This window comes from Ailuropoda melanoleuca, chromosome 2 (genome assembly GCF_002007445.2).
Source record: "Ailuropoda melanoleuca isolate Jingjing chromosome 2, ASM200744v2, whole genome shotgun sequence".
In the NCBI taxonomy this organism is placed as follows: Eukaryota; Metazoa; Chordata; class Mammalia; order Carnivora; family Ursidae; genus Ailuropoda; species Ailuropoda melanoleuca.
Window position 1 is genome coordinate 36,229,840 of NC_048219.1, and position 12,374 is coordinate 36,242,213.

A 12,374-nucleotide genomic window follows, 5' to 3' on the forward strand; every position below is an offset into this window, starting at 1 on the left:
GATTCCTGCTTAACCCACGCTGTGATTGATGCCAGAGCTGAGCACCACCCTGAAATGCTGCTGCGTCCAGCCCAATACACTGGGGAAGCACTTCATATTCTGCATCCCATTTACCCTCAAACCAGCTTGAGGCAGCCAGAGGGCGATGAGCATCCCCACTGGACAGGTGAAGAAAATGAGGCAGACAGTCTAAGTGACTTCTCTTGGCTCACCCTAGAGTGAATCTGGATTAAAATGAATACTCTTGGATTAGAATTCTGTGTTTTTCCTACTACACTGAATCACATTCCTTATTTTCCTTGAAAGATTCTAGGGCATCTTGTTCAAGAGGGAGGTCAAGAGACTTACCGAAGGGCCCAGGTGGATGTGAGGGACAAGGAGATGGAACAGCAGCACACACTTTTCTCAACTGCTGAAAGTATTTTTCTGTGTTAACTGAGTACACAGACCAAACCGTCAGAATTTAAAAAAAAAAAAATCAGAAATATACCTTGAACTCTGAGGTTATACTGAAAAATATACCAAGGAGCAAGCTGCCTCTCTGATAGATTAAAATGGTCATTGACCATCTCCTCCAAATTGGCCAGAGAATGGCCAGAGGCTTATGCCATTTCACCAGGACACTGGGAGAAAAAAAAAAGCTCTCCATTTCACTGGGTCCCATGACTTTTCAGCCACTGACTCTTCCCCTCTGGTTTATCTGTTTTCCTCTCCCACGGATAAGTTCTTCCTCATCCAATAGGGAGATGAGAGGTTTATTTCCAGACCTGTGCTTTTCTTGCAACACCCACCATTCTTCGTGGAGCACTGGCCCATTCCTGCCCCTCCTCCAAGCTCCACTCAGCATCGGCTCAAGAGCAGCGGCTAGCCTTCCTGCTTCCACTGCTGTTCGCCCTCTACTACGGCAGGCATCCCCCGAATTCTAAATGCTTCTCTGTGTCTCTGTCCCTGACCCGCCTCGCAGGCTACATGCTGCGTCAAGTGCATGAAACGGAACTTATCCACAACACTGATGGCTCTGAACACAGGTGACCTCTCCAGATATTTCCTTAAGTACCAAGGGAGGACATCTGCTTCTCTGGCAGGCTCCAGACCTCTCATCAGATTAAAAAAAAAAAAAAAAAGCCAGCAGAATGAGAGAAGGAAGCACTAGCAGTGCCACTGATCAGCTTGGCTCAGATGCCAGGACAGAAGACCCACAGGAACAGAAGACACACACGCTCCTAATCCAGGTTCCCCTCCTTCTTTCAGACCTCTTTCTGGAGAGAAGGAGCCCTTTCATTTCTCTGGGCTGCACCTGAGATGTTGGGACAGATGCTGTGCTGACCACTATGTCTCTAAGAGGAGGAGAGAGTCTTCTCTTTTATACCTTTCTAATTTGCCCACCAGACTCATTTCGCTCCACAGTCAAGCAGGGAGGTGAGCAGAACAGGGAATGTTACCCTCCATTTTCCAGATGAGTAAACAAAGCTGGTTCCCCACGTTACAAAGCTAACAAAAGGCAAAGTCTCAACTTAAATTCAGATTTTCTGTCTCGCAGTCCAATACCCTTTCCTCACAGCCACACAGCCTGAACCGGGCCTGCAGGTGAGCGCAGAAGACACACAAATACCGGGACGCAAGCTTCAGGGTTGGTGCTGTCCACACAGAACAGGTGACTTCGCATTTAGGGAAGGTCTTCATGGAAAACTCCAACAACTCTCTAGGGGCTTGTGCTTCTTGTGGGAGGACCCCCTCCATGGCCTCTGGGCCTTGCCATGTGTACGAAACTGGCACATCCCCACCACTAGGCCTCACTCAGACAGAGGTCTTAAGATAATAGCCAATCTGAAGTTACCACCAAGCCACCCGGAGAATCCCCGGGACCACACACATTTATCCCCAAGAACTTTCCTGGCAAGCATCACTTGGCTGAGGGGACACTGATTCATTCCTTTTGCAGTTTAGACACTTCCAGCTTCTGGCCCAGGTCCTGTTTGCCCCACGATGGGAAAAGAGTGGACTCTCCAAGTCAGGCAAGATGGACATAGAGGGGAAAGGAGATGAAACTATCTTAAGAATGTGCCTTTTATCTAAGCAGTCCCTAAGGCTTTTGCACTTTGCTCAGGAAGGTCATCTATTTGGCGGCCGGTGTGATTACCCGGGGTCGACAAGGAGCAGCACACTCATTAGGTCTGCATGCCACTGAAACAGAGCCTCTCTGAGCAGACAGTTCCTGCCACGGCCACTCTGACTGAACACAACTTAACTGGATGGACAGAGAAGGAAATCATGCATGTGAGACCTGGGGGTGTAGCAGTTTGGGGGGGATCAGCTGTTCTGTAGACTGACCCTTAAAAGTGGGTGAATTCTCTGGGAGGAAACAGGGCCAATTTCAGGGAGAGAGGAGGCTGCACTAACCAGCGAAAAGGGTTCCCCAGAGAAAATGGAAGGCATCAGAGCCCCAGGGAAAAAGACACCCCCAGAACGCTCTCAGTCTTTGACGCAAATGCCTTGTAAAATCCACACACCAAGAGACAAATGAGGAAGGAGCACGAGCAGGCAACTCAGAAAAGAAGAAATACTGATGGTTCGTATTTGAAAGATTTCTAACCGCAGGAATTAATCAAAAAGAAGCTAGATAACGTCCAAATGCCGTACTCTTTGTTGACCCTACACTGTGCCAGGCACCCTAGGTCCATTCCGAACACCATCCAGTTTAATTCGCACAGTAACCCTGTGAGGTGGTATCGTGCTTCCCATTAGCTGAGGCTCAGCGCAGTTTAGTTGCCCAGGTATCGACACTATACGCGTCGAGATTTGAATTCAGTGTATGAACCGCACATAACCGTGGTACAACACAGACCTACAAGTTGGGGGGGGGTGTCTTTAAAGAAGGGTCCTCAGTGTTGGTAAGAGTGTGACGAGAAGGGGACACACCCTCCCCAGAAGATTGCGGCCAACGGGGCTGCTACGGCACCGACACCTCACCACATCTCCCGCCACGCTGCCGCCTCTTCCACGGCACAGGCTTCGTTTGTGCCCACGCACAGGCAATTGCCAAATCAAACACAACCAAATACAACGGTGAAGTAGGAAAATGAAAAGGTCACAGGGATATGTGATTTCTCTCCTTGGTCTAAAAAATCACTATCATGATATATTCTTGGAAAATAAAAACATCAGCTATTTGTGGGGGTAAAAGGTGGGGAATCACCATAATCCTACCACCTCATGTCCAACTACTTTGTATACCTCAACATAATCAAAGGGCACGTTCTGTGGTGGTGAAGAGTCTGGGCTCCACGTTGAGAAGCCAGAAGCTGGAATCCCAGCTCTGCCACTGGCTGTGGAACTTTGAACAGATTGCTTAACCTCTCTGTGCCTCAGCTGCCTCAGGAAATAAAGTAGGAAGAGTAATACACCCTACATGTCATGGAGGATTAGATACGATGAGGCATGTCAACCACTTAGAACCCAGGCTGGTACATAGGCTGTGTTCAACAAATAATAAATATATTAGCGATTAATATAATAATATAAATTCAATTGTGAATTTGATTTATATTTAAAATTCCATTACCTAGCCATTTTTACAATATAGTTATACCCACCTTACAATGATTACCGTAAATGGCTATGCAAGGGTCCCCTGACTTAGGCCTTATTATCCAAACTCACTCCTTCCTGGAGGGCATTCCACACCATCTTTAACTCTCCCTTCAAGGCTACCACATCAGGCAGCCTGACAGGTGGGCCTCGGGGCAGGTCTCCAGGAAGACCCCATTCCAGGTAGCTGGAACCCAGCTGCCACATATGATGAATGGTTAAGAGCATAGGCTTTGAGGAAAGACAGACCAGGTTCAAATCCCAGCTCCATGACCCTGAGCAAATTTCTTTATTTAGCTAAGTACAGGGTTGTGAGGACTGCGTGAGATAAGTATGTAAAGTGTTTGTGCCAATGCTCTGTATATAATAAACAATCAGTAAATGTTAGGTCTGATTCCTTTGTAAACCCACAGTGTCTTAAGTGAGGGGAGGGCAGAGATTGTGTTTGATTTATTGATCACCCTATTCCAAACAGTTGATATGATAGGAACTCGACAATAACGTGTTGAATCAGTGAATAAATACACCAGTGAATGGATGGATCATAGAAACTGTCAGAGCTGGAAAGCATTTTTTAAAATAGCTTTATTTGGATGTAGTCTACATGGCACACAATTTACTCACTTAAATTGGACGATTCAATAGTTGTAGTATATTCAGATTTGTGCAAACATCGCCATCACCTAATTTTTAAAATTGTGGTAAAATACATACGCCTCAAATAAAATTTACCATTTTAACCATTTGTAAGTGTAGAATTCAATGGCATTAAATACATTTGTCATGTTGTGTCACCATCACCACTATCTATACCTTAAACTTTTTCATCTCCAGCGTAAACTCTGTAACCCATTAAACAATTATGCCCCATTCCCTCTCACCCTGCTAACATCTATTCTACTTTCTGTCTCTGTGAATTTGCCTTTTCTAGGTACCTCATATAAATGGAATCATACAATATTTGTCCTTCTGCGTTATTTCATTTAGCATGTTTTCAAGGTCCATCCAAGGTTTAGCATATATCAAAATTTTATTTCTTTTCATGGTTGAGTATTCCCTTGTGTGTATGTGGCACATGTGTTCACCCATTCATCCATCAGCGGACACTTGCGTTGCTTTCATCTTTTAGCTGTTGTGAATAATGCTCCTATGAACATTGGTATACAAATATCTGTTCAGGTCTCTGCTTTCGTTTAGGAGTGAAATTGCTGGGTCATATGGTAATTCTATTTTTAACTTTTTGAAGAACCACCAAACTGTTTTCCAAAGCAGCTGCACCATTTTATTTTCCCACCAGCAATGCATAATGGTTCCAATTTCTCCATATCTTCACCAACATGTGGGAGTTTTTTTCCACTTAAAAGAAGTTATTATAGTCACCCTAGCAGGTGTAGTAGGTGTGAAGTGTTATCTCCTTGTGGTTTTGATTTTTACTGACCTAATGACTGGTGATTGTTGAGATCTTTTTTATGTGCTTCTATTGGCCATTCATATACCTTCTTTGGAGAAATGTCTGTTCAAGTTCTCTGCCCATTTTTGAATCGGCAAAATTGTTGTTGAGTTGTAAGAGATCTTTCTGGATATTAACCCCTTATCAAATATGTGATTGGCAAGTATTTTCTCCCATTCTGTAGGATGTCTTTTTGCTTTCTCGATAGTATCCTTTGATGCACACAGGTTATTCATTTTGATGAAGTCCTTTTTATCTGAATTTTCTTTTGTTGCCTGTGCTGTGGTATCCAGTCCATGGAATCGGCGCCAAATTAATTGTCATGAAGATTTTCCTCAGTGTTTTTTCTTCTACAAGTTTTATAGTTTTAGCTTTAAAGTTGAGGACTTTGATATACCTCGAGGTCATTTTTGTATGTGGTTTAAGGTGAAGGTCCGGCTTTATTTTTTTGCATATGAATATTCAGTTTTCCTAGCACCAGTTGTTGAAAAGACCACAGCCTAATTTTAGAACATTTTCTTCACCCCAGAAAGAAACCCCATACATGGGATCTCATTTTTATAAGGAACTAGAAACATAAGTGAGTTATTGAGAGTTAATAAACTTTGGCATTCACAAACAAAAATTAGTTCATTAGAAGAGTTTACTGAGAACATTAATTCTCTGTTCTACAAAGAAGTGTGACCTCCATCCCTCACTAAATAGCCCTGCAAAACCCCTGTGTATGCACACAGGCCAAGAGCTGGAATTCCCGCAATTCTCTGGAGGGCGCTTTGTTATTCATACAGAAGATATTGTTGCTTTTTTGGGCTAGCCAGCACTTTGTGAACACCCTTCCTATGCTTGGGTTATTTCCTTCCTTAGAGGTCGCACCTCCCCAAGGCTGAAACCAGCATTTGTGGTGCCAGCCTCCTTTAGTTAGGACTCAGGCATGGGACCTGTGCTCAACAGGTCGAGGCACACAGGCCAGACCAGAAAGTGCCCTGGAAAAGGAAGGGCTGCAGGCAAGTGATTGTGGAGAGCGTGGTGGAGTGACTCGACATCCTTTAACGAATTCCTCTTCCCCATAAGCTTGCTAGAGTTGGTTCTGGTCTTTGCAACTACGACACTTGACTGCTACCGTGCAGCCTCAGCATTGGCTTGGCTTTTAATTGCTTCTATTCTATTAATTTATATTGCTTGTAGATTACTTCCCAGAGTTTCTGTTGATTGTTTTGTCCTGAGTATTTGCTGCATGACCACGTTGCTTCTTTTTTGCTTCCCCTTTCATCCTCTGTTATTACAAATTCTTTCCCACTGCAAAGCAGGAGCCAGTGGGCTCCGTGGGCCACAGGGTCTTGTGCTTAGCCAAACCGGGCCACCGTGAAAAGAGCTTGGGAACCACAACTTGGAGTAAACCAAGGAATTCAGCCTCATCTCCTCCCTCCTGGGTCACTTCCGTGAAAGCGTCTCCAGGGTAGGCACAGACACACCGTCCACAGTGCACCCATCCTCTCTGGGCAGCCCTCCGCTCTCAGCATCATTGTCCCTGGTCAGAATCCAGTGGGAGCCATCACAGATGTCTGCCTGGCTTCAGAACATGGGTTGCAGGTGCAGACACTTTAGGGCTTGCGTGGGCTGTGCCATCTGCCTCCTGGGTTGGGAGGAAGATTTATCTTGGCACAGCCTGCACATTCAAGAAAGTCAGTTAAACCAAACTGAGCCTGATAAGTAATCTCCAGACACCTGGGTGGAACCAGTGATGTTTCCAGATTTTTCAGGCAAGTTGAAAGGCTTTTTATTCTTTTACAAGGCCCTGCCTGCCCCTCCAGCAGGGACTAAGGAAGAGCAGGCCTATGTGATGTGGGTCAGACAAGGATGAGGAACACGCAGCCTCGGCAGCATGCAGCTGGATAAACGCTGGGCATCATCAGAAATGAACCAGAAAGAGGCAGTGAGGGAGGAAGGGCTCTAGAAACTTCTATCAACTTCAGCTTTTCCTTGAAGAAGATGGAGTTTATTGCCACTGCAGTATCAGCAGTACAAAGAAAGGTCATATACTGTTCTGGTTTGGGTTTTGTTTTGTTTTAATGTGGGTAAAGTCAGTAAGTAAGGGTGTCTCCAAAATTCACATCTCATGTTTGTATCACCCACAGCAGCTCAGAGATGTTACAGAATGGTCGGGCATTTGGAGCATAGCACAGGCAGACTTTTATTAATTAAGTCTAACAACAAAGATAATAAAGATCCTCACATCTTTTCTTCTAGCCCGATTAGGGGGCTTTTGTAAAGCAAGACCCCTCTTTCGTGCTTTTGGGTGTGCAGGTAGCAAGTGATCAGTCACCCTGCTGATTGTCTGCTGCTGGGAGCAGAGAAACAAAACAGGTCCTGGGACAGCATCTCCATTTACTAACGGGGAAACTAAGGCTCAATGACTTGTCCATACCATACAGCAGGGCAAAGGTCAGATTCTATTTTCTAGACTCCTGATCGAGTGCTTTCCTTTATAAGCTGATGGCAGTGGTCTGCAGTGTGGTATTGGAGGATATCAAATTGATTCGATTGGTTTCTTTAAAAACAATGTGGCTGGTGTCCCCAGGTTAAACATGGGATAATGGCATTATTGCGGTGAAGTGCAGGGAAGAGAGCCAGAGAACTAGGCGTACTCCTGTTGGTGACCTTTCCTCGCAGCCTCTGGTCACAGGGAAAGTATGATGAGTAGCAGTAGGAATGGTCACCAACACCTGTGAAGCATCTACTCTGTATGAGTCCTGTACTCATCCCCACTCAGCCCTGGAATAGCACTGTCACGACTCCCCTGTAAACGAGCTACAGACGGCCACCTCATGGTGCGGCCTCAGCCCAATGGTTGTGTTCAAAGAAACGGCAGTTAAGTAGGAAAAAATGAATTGGAGGCAATCCAAACCTTCACTGCAGTCTCTAGAGAAAACACCAAAGGGGAAGTGCATTCTTAGCACAAGGCAAAGTCTTAACATTTTCCTTTCCTATCTCGGCTCTTCTCAGCATCTATTTCCAGCAAAGCAACTGTTCCAGCAGTGTGCTCTGCTCTCCATCAGCTCCTCCTTAAACCCTTCCACCTGGCTTTTCACTCATTCACCTCCCTCACCTCTGGGGTCTACTTACCCAGCCTCTGCCAGTCTCTCTCTCCCCTCATCACCAGGAATCCCAATAGTGGCTCCACTGTCCAGTGCTTTCTCATCACTGTGTGACCCCAGTCTGCATCACTGAGGCAAGAGCCAAGAAAACTATGCTAGAAATTTTCTTAGAAGGGAATTACTTGAAATCTCCATAGGCAAAGAAGTTTTGAATATTCGTGTGTGTATGTTTTTAATTCCAACACACCCATTTTACAGATCACCAAACTGAAGCATCATCATAATTATATTGTTATTATTATAAATAATAATTATTAGCAGACATTATCCGATATTGTACAGATGATAACTTATTTAATTTCACATTGAGTATAGTAGGTAGGTGCGCCTCTATCCTTTTCACAGATGACAGGTGTGGGGCCACAGCTAGGAGGTGGCAGCACTAGAATTCAAACTGAGGTGTGTCTGGCTTTAGCGAGAGCAAGCTCTTGACCACAGTGTTCTCTGCCTTTAAGATTCTTGTTCTGTAACTGTCTATGAAGCAAGTTGCCAGTGCAGCTTAAATAGAAAAGGAAGGAACCAGAAAGAAGGATTTAGCAAATGAAGGAGTCTTGGCATTAAATTGCATCACCAGCCATGCTCCTTAAATATCAGATTACCGAAATATAAACAACATTGTTTGGTCATGCAATAGGTCTATAAATTAAGTAAATTTATTTGCAAAGGAATTAGCTAAGAAATGCTATGACTTTCTAATTAACTTAAAATTATTTAATCAACACAACACAATTACTTTTCAAATAATCTTTGAAAGTTCCAAGGAGTCTTGAGGTGTTTAACTGCTATTTAACCTGATAGCAGTGGTCAAGTTACACAGGTAACAGTTTTAGAGAAAATGCTCTTTGCAGATCTAGCACTCTGTCAAAATGTACATTAAAAAGACATATTTTCAGGCCAGATACAAGGGTTTTCAGTTACATATTAAATTTGTTTCTCTGTTGTTCACCTGGGCATGGTGGGGGGTGGGGGGGCGGGCGCTGCCCTGGCTGATGTAGGAATCCATGGGTCCTGCCTCATGTAACTTGAGAGGGAGGTGTACCTCCTGCTGATGGGCCAGTTTCCCCAGAAGCAGAGAGATGCTCTGCCGGGGACTCCGCAGAGGACCCAGTACTGCCTGGATTTCCCCTAACGGCTCCCACAGCTGTAAACTGTGAGCCATCTTGGGCTAAGACTTGAGCCAGGAGTTTGCCTGGATCCCACTCAAATCCACTGTAGCTACTCAGAAAACCCCTGAAGTGCAAATCATAAATGCGAAGGGAACAAACAGTAGATACAAAGTCAGAATCTCTGGGGGCAGGAATCTGTGATTTTGATGTACGAGTTGAGAAGTCCTGCTCTAACCTCCGCTAAAAAACATTGGTGCACTGTCGTTGGATGCATCTCAAGCTCTCTTGTGCACGGACAGCTCCTGAAAATCTTGGGAAATGCGGATGCGGACTCAGTAGTGTGGGGTGGGGCCTGGGAATTTGCATTTCCAACACCCCCTCAGGAGACACTGATGCTGCTGTTTCCAGCACTGAGGGGGGTGTGTGTGTGTCTGTGTGGTTGGGAAGGGATGGGGGGGAGCCCAACAGACCTTGGCACAGTTCCCGGCTCCCATGCTTGTAAGCTTTGTGACCTTGGCCATGCCACTCTACCTCTCTGAGCCAGTTTCCTTCAGCTCTGAAAGGCTATAAAATAGTACTAGCCACCGTATAAGGCTGTTCAGTGGCAACATGCCTATACCTAACAGAGCACTTGGCAGGTAGAAAACGCTCAAACAGGAGCTGTGGTTGCTGTTGTTTCTGAGCGAAGGAAGCAACTAGTAAGTGCTCAATAATTGTTTATTGTTTTGTTATTATTTATTGAGAGGTGCCTGTGGGACGGTAGGCACTGGGTCAGGTACTGCACCACTGTCATTTCCTTTCCCCAAAGACTCCACGTGCGAGGTCAGGTGTTATTTGCTCTGGTTTGCAGGTTGGGAAGCCAAAGCCCAGGTAGCTTTAGTCACTGGGTCCAAGTCACAAAGAGAGTGAATGGTAGAGCTGGGGTTGCATTTAGGTCATCCTACCTCAGTTTCTAACCGCCCAGGCTGCTGCCGCAGCTTCTGTCCACACTTGTCAGCAAGGGCTGAGTCAAGGGAAGGGGGGTGGCTATAACTCAAGGCTCTGCAAGGAGGTACAACGCAGGATCAGGTTGCAGAGACAGAGAACAGGTAGGGGCGAATGGAGCCCTTGAAGTGGGAATGCTGACCCGCAGAGGGACATCCGGCCTGAGAGAAGGAGTGGGGCCATGTTCCACAAGGATCTGGACAGTCCGCGATCAGGAATAGGGCCTAAAAGGGACAAGGATGGTCTCCCTGGTGCCTCGTACAGGGCGGACCCATAGCAGTGCTCCTTAGAGGTCTAGTGATTGAGTGAGTGAATGGACACATTAGTAGATTTGTTAATATTTGCAAGGCAGCGGCTGGTTTGGAAATTGGTGGGCAGGATGTGTCGGAGTGGGAGAGAGATTTTCACTTTTGGACTTTCCTCCTTTAAGAAGGGAGCAGTTTAAAACAGAAGAACAACAGGAATATTTCCCTTGGAGTGCAGCCAGAGCACACAATGCCTCCTTTTCTTCCCAGGGCAGAAGGCGTTTGGGGCCCAGCCCCGTGGCGGGTGTGTGCAGCACGGAGCCTGCCTGCCCGACACACTCACCCACTTGTGCTCTGGAGCACAGCACCCCTGCCAGCCAAGCCCAACACAAATGCCTCCCTCACCGCAGCCCCTGCCACGCGTGGTCTGCGCGCCACCGCTGCTGCAAGTGAGGCCCTTCTGGCTGAGTCTCCCCACTACTGTTTGGAGACAAGAGACAGTGATGCCTCCTCAATCCTCCTGTCACCTGTGGGGAGGGGGGCAAGGCATGAAGTGAAAGAGCCCAGCAGCTCGAGGGAAGCAAGGGGAGCCTTGCTGTTCAGAGATCGGCCTCCGCAGAGGGTGTGCGGTCAGCCATTCGTCAGAAATCGTTGTTCAGGCACGGGGCTAGGTTCTGGGGATCTACGGATGAATAAGGCAGGGAATGAAGATCCCTTAAGGAACTCACCGTCCAAATGGGAGGCAGAGACCTACACAAGGCCATGCGGTGTCCCAGAGGTGGGCGAAGACACTACGGAGGACCGCAAGCCCGCTGCAGTTGTGGTATTCGAGCTGGGCTCTGAAGGATGAGTGGAAGCCTGCCAGGCCGATGGAGGAAGCAGCCCTCTAGCTCGGACCTGAACATATGTCGGGGGCGGGGCGGGGGCTGGGGAATGACCAGCAAACCAGGCCCGGAGTGCAGGCCGGGGGCAGAGGATGGGGAAGGCAGGGCTGGAGGGCAGCTCATTGATTTTGCAGAGAGCAGGAAAGCAGCGAAGGTTCCTCAGCAGGGCAGGAACCAGATGAAAGCTGGGTGTTGGATAGAACTCCAGCAGCAGTGGGGGTGGGGGGGAGGTGTAGTGTCTGGGGGCAGTGTCCCCAGAGCCTGGCCCATTAGTGGACAGTAAGTGTTTATGGAATGAACAAATGATTTTGAGAAGGAAGAGCGTAGCGGGTCTGACAAGAAGTCTGGCCAGGCTGAACGCTTTTCACTAACTGATCCTTTTATGTATTTTTTTCTTTCAAGAGAGCAGCAGCTTTTCTTCTCCTTTATTGAACCATCACAAATGTATATAATCTGAGATCGCAGGCATAATTACATAATGCCTTACATTGTTGGCAGTTTCCTGAATGTTTGCTTTGTCTCCTAGAATAACTGTCATCTCCCTGACAGCCAGGGCCAAAGCCTCCTCTGCTCTCTGTGCATTGCCCATGCTCAGCACACAGTAGGTACTGGGAAGCAGAACCATGAAACAGATTCATGGAGCACAAGGGCTAGACAGGCTCTTGTAATTAACTGATCCAATTCTCTCATTGTACAGATGGGGAGATTAAGACCCAGAGAAAGGGAAACATATGCCCTGTCTGAAGAGGTGTTCACATTCCTACTCCTAGGCCCTTGCATTTCACAGCAGGGACTTGGGCTCGGTCAAGCCTTTCAAGTGTGAACACCAAGGGTCAGGGCACAGACTCTGAAATACCCGATGAGCTTGGGTAACAGCAGGGTAAATAGAACACACCAACACACGAACAGTCTAGCCACAGAAGAACGTGTCCATCTACATACTTGGTATTCAGCTGCCCAGG

The 12,374-nt window shown here is 46.7% G+C and overlaps 1 protein-coding gene across 5 annotated transcripts in view; it reads right to left on the reverse strand.

Annotated features, from left to right (window-relative positions):
- Window positions 1-12,374, reverse strand: part of KANK4 (KN motif and ankyrin repeat domains 4) — a 73,510-nt gene that overhangs the window by 39,367 nt on the left and 21,769 nt on the right. The gene's annotated exons all lie outside the window — the stretch shown is intronic.